Consider the following 4787-nt stretch of genomic DNA (forward strand, 5'->3'; position numbering starts at 1 on the left):
AAGGAGCTTCCCAGACAAAAAAAAAGTCTAAAAGAATACACTTCCACCAAATCCAGCTCTTCAAAAGGTGTTAAATGGACTGCTTTAAGAAAAGAAAGGAAAAGAGTTAGGGAGAGAGGAACACAGGCACGAAAAAATGGCAATGAATAAGTACCTATCAGTAATAACCTTAAATGTAGATGGACTAAACTCTCCAGTCAAAAGAGATAGAATAGCAGAATGAATAAGAAAGCATGACCCACACATATACTGCCTACAAGAGACCCACCTCAGGACAAAAGACCTACACAGACTGAAAGTTAAGGGCTGGAAACAAATATTCCAAGCAAACAGACAGGGAAAAAAAAAAAGCTGGGGTAGCAATACTCACATCAGACCAAACAGACTTCAAAACAAGGGCCATAAAAAGAGACCCAAAAGGTCACTTCATAATACTCAAGGGAAGAATCCATCAAGAAGACATAAACATTATAAATACATATGCACCCAACATAGGAGCACCCAAATACATAAAGAAAATCTTGGATGACCTCAAGAAAGATATTGACAGCAACACAGTTATAGTAGGGGATTTCAACACCCCACTGTGAAAAATGGATAGATCTTCCAAACAAAATATCAACAAAGATATTGTGGCATTGAACAAGGTCCTAGATCAAATGAACTCAACTGATACACACAGAGCCTTTCATCCCAAAGAAGCAAAATACACATTCCTTTCAAATGCACATAGAACATTTGCAAAGATAGACCACATGATAGGACACAAAACGAGACTCAACAAATTCAAGAAAATTGAAATCATATCAAGCATTTTCTCTGACCACAAGGGACTGAAATTAGAAATCAACCTCAAGGAAAAAGCTCAAGGACTTCTGACAAGATGGAGGCATAGGTAGATGCACCATACCTCCGTGCACAACCAAGATTAGAACAGCAACAATTTAGAGGCAGAATAACACCCAGAACTGACAGAGAATTTATCTGAATGGAAGTCGGACAGCCAAGAAGTTGAAGTAGACCTGTTCATCCAGACCAGTAGGAGGGGTAGAGAGGAGCAGCCGGGTGCAGGTTGTGGTGCGCGGAGAACAGGGAGAACGCGTTTAAGGCAAACTGGAGGGAGTGCGTAAGGCATCTGGGGCACGCAAGATCGCAGCGGGTGGACCCTGAGTATGCAAGGGGCAGCTGGTGGACCCAGTGAGGCGGCGATTGTGGACCAGGGCAGAGCGCGCAACCCAGGATCCCAGAGAAGGGACTGAGGTCCCAGGAGAACAGAGCTACCACCATTGTTCCCCCCGGCCCTCGCCCCTGCCCTCGCCCCCACATACAATGTCACAATCTAGCGACTGGGCTGCCCAGCCCTGGTGAACACCTAAGGCTCCGCCCCTCACCCTCACAGGACCGACCAGAACAACAACAACAACAACAAAAAAAAACAGAGAGAGAGAGATATGTCTCAAACAGAAGAACAGATCAATGCCCCAGGACTCATCCTTTTGAGCGACCAAGAGATAGCCAATCTATCAGATGCACAGTTCAAAACACTGGTGATCAGGAAGCTCACAGAATTGATTGATTTTGGGTGCAAATTAGATGAAAAAAATGCAGGTTACCATAAAAGAGATGAAGGAAGATGCACGGAGAACCAATAGTGATGGGAAGGAAACTGGGACTCAAAACAATAGAGTGGACCAGAAGGAAGAAAAAAACAACCAAACAGGAAAGAATGGAGAAATAAGAATTCACAAAAATGAGGAGAAGCTTAGGAACCTCCAGGACATCTTTAAATGTTCCAACATCCAAATTATAGGGGTACCAGAAGGGGAAGAGGTAGAGCAACAGATTGAAAACTTATTTGAACAAATAATAAAGGAGAACTTCCCCATTCTGGCAAAGGAAATAGACTTCCAGGAAGTCCAGGAAGCTCAGAGAGTCCCAAAGAAGTTGGACCCAAGAAGGAACACACCAAGACACATCATAATTACATTAGCATGGGTAAAAATGAAGGAGAGAATCCTAGAAACAGCAAGAGATAAGGGGACAGTAACCTACAAAGGAGTTCCCATCAGACTGTCAGCTGATTTCTCAAAAGAGACCTTACAGGCAAGAAGGGGCTGGAAAGAAATATTCCAAGTCATGAAAGACAAGGACCTATATCCCAGATTGCTCTATCCAGCAAAGCTCTCATTTAGAATGAAAGGGCAGATAAAGTGCTTCTCAGATAAGGTCGAGTTAAAGAAGTTCATCATCACCAAGCCCTTATTTTATGAAATGTTAAAGGGACTTATCTAAGAAAAGAAGATAAAGAAAAAACATGTATAGTAAAAGGACAGCAAACTCACAATTATTAACAACCACACCTAAAGCAAAAGCAAATAAATAGAACAGGAACAGAACCACAGAAATGGAGAACACATGGAGGGTTAGCAACAGGGGAGTGGGAGGAGAAGAGAGGGGGAAATGATACAGAGAATAAGTAGCTTAGATGGTAGGGAAGAAATAGACAGAGGGAGGGCAAGAATAGTATGGGAAATGTAGAAGCTAAAGAACTTATGACACATGGACATGAACTAAAGGGGGGAGAATGTGGGTGGGAGAGCATATACGGGGTGGAGGGGAATGAAGGGGGAAATGTAATAGCATAATCAAGAAAATATATTTAAAAAGAGTCTATTGCACTAACTCAAGAAAAAGTATAGAGAGCTTGGAATGAAATAGTGAAGGTAGGGAAGCAAAGGATGAGATGGATTTAAGAGACATTTTCAAGGAAGAATGAATTAGTCTGAGAAGTGTTAGAGAGGGACATGTCAGATTCATCCTAAATATTTTGGCATAGACAAGTGGGTTAATGTTGCTATTATTTCCAGTGTAGGGAATATAGTAGAGGAAGCAGATTTGGTAAGAGAAGAAAGTACATGGATAACTATGGGACATGTTGAGTGTGCAGTGTCCAAAAGACTTAAGTACGAGCAAGGCAGCAATCTCTAGTACACTTGAAAATGTGACTCTCAAGTCCAGAAGAAAGGTTTGGCCTACAATATAGATTTGGAAATATTCTTGTACAGTTGGTTTTTGAAATCATGATAGCAGATGAATTAATAAGAAATGAATTCTGCAAAGATAGTAGTGTTGCTTTAGTGAATTTCCTGATGCAGAATGTTTTTTTCCATAATAAAGGAGAAGCTTCAGAAAGCACAGGGAATTTCTTAAGATGAGGCCATTGTTCTTTTAACTTTGAAGTAGTAGATGACTATTGCTATCAGAAAAAAGAGAGATAGTTAATATTGTTGCAAGAAGGAATGTGGCCCTTTCCTCAACAGTGCTCAATCATTGTGAATTTTTATTTCTGCTTCCATTGAGATCTTGGCCAGGTTGCTTCTAAAGTGGCTTCTGAAAGTATTGCCCAGTAATGTATTCCTGGAATAATGGTGTGGATTTAGGCTGCTCTGTGGTATCATAAATTATATGATCTCTGCTCCTTGGAAAGCTACCACAGACATGCCTTTTCTACACTATATTTGCCAACTTTACAAAAGCATAAAGTCTGGCTGTGTTTCAGACCCAACCTTACTCCACATCTATAGTACTTGTTTGCTTGAGTAATTCATGCAGTCAAATGCTGAAGTCACATTGCAGGAAAAGTCGGAATTGGTCAAACTTCAGCACTGAATTGAGACTAACTTAGGCCAATGTGAGTTAATTTCCTGGGAGTTTAAGGTGTGATAGGAGTTTCTATAAGTGCTTCTGTGATAAATATTTTTACATATTTTTAATTGAAAAGTAGTGAATGTTTTGCTTACCCAAATTCTAAGAGTCTAGATGTTGAGGGTAAATGAACACTCTTTAAAAAACCCAGAAAATCTATAGTGCAATAGCATGATTCTTTGGAAGGTCTTATTTAAGCCAAGCTTTGTTGTTCCTTCTGCAACCATATTAGTTAATTGTTCTCCGCTTGTCTTCCTGTATATGATAACATTATCAGATTGTTGTTAAACTTTTAGTTCTAACATTTATTGTGCCATCAAATATGATTGAAAGTACAGGCAGACCTCGTTAATTTGGACCTAAGTTAAAGTTTGTGATAATTTAGGCATGATGTGTTTCTGTTCCCTATGCATTAGCATCATACTCACTAGTTTTACTTGATCAGCAAACCCTTCCATGGCAAAACTTCTCAGGACCTCAGAGAGATTCTGAAGACCACACCTCTCCAGTCTTCCTTATCTCTTGTTTGTCCACATAAACTGTCACTGTCAACTTCCAGCCAAGATGGAGGCATAGGTAGACACATTGTGCCTCCTCGCACAACCAAGATAGGGACAACAATAATTTAGAAACAGAATAACAACCAGAACTGATAGGAAATTGAACTGTATTGAAGCCGGACAACCAGGAAGTTAAAATAGACCCGTTCATCCAGACCAGTAGGAGGGGTCAGGCCAGGCAGCTGGGCACAGGTCTCAGCGCAGAGAGCAGAGCGTTAGGACTGGGAGTGTAAGGCATCCGGGGCATGCAAGAGTGCAGTGGGTGGACCCTGAGTGTGCAAGAGGCAGCTGGCAGACCCCGGCTGAGAGGTGGCAAATGGCAGACCCAGCGAGGCAGGGACTGTGAAGGAAGGCGTTGTACACAAACCAGGATCACAGTGCTGGGAAATAGAGCTTTGGGACATTGATTGAAAACACCTGTGGGGGTTGAGGTGCAGGGAGATACTCCCAGCCTCACAGGAGAGGTCCTTGGAAAGTCCTACAGGGTGCGCAAGCCCACCCACACTGGAATCGGCATCAGAG

This window comes from Phyllostomus discolor, chromosome 2, assembly GCF_004126475.2.
Source record: "Phyllostomus discolor isolate MPI-MPIP mPhyDis1 chromosome 2, mPhyDis1.pri.v3, whole genome shotgun sequence".
Lineage (NCBI taxonomy): Eukaryota > Metazoa > Chordata > Mammalia > Chiroptera > Phyllostomidae > Phyllostomus > Phyllostomus discolor.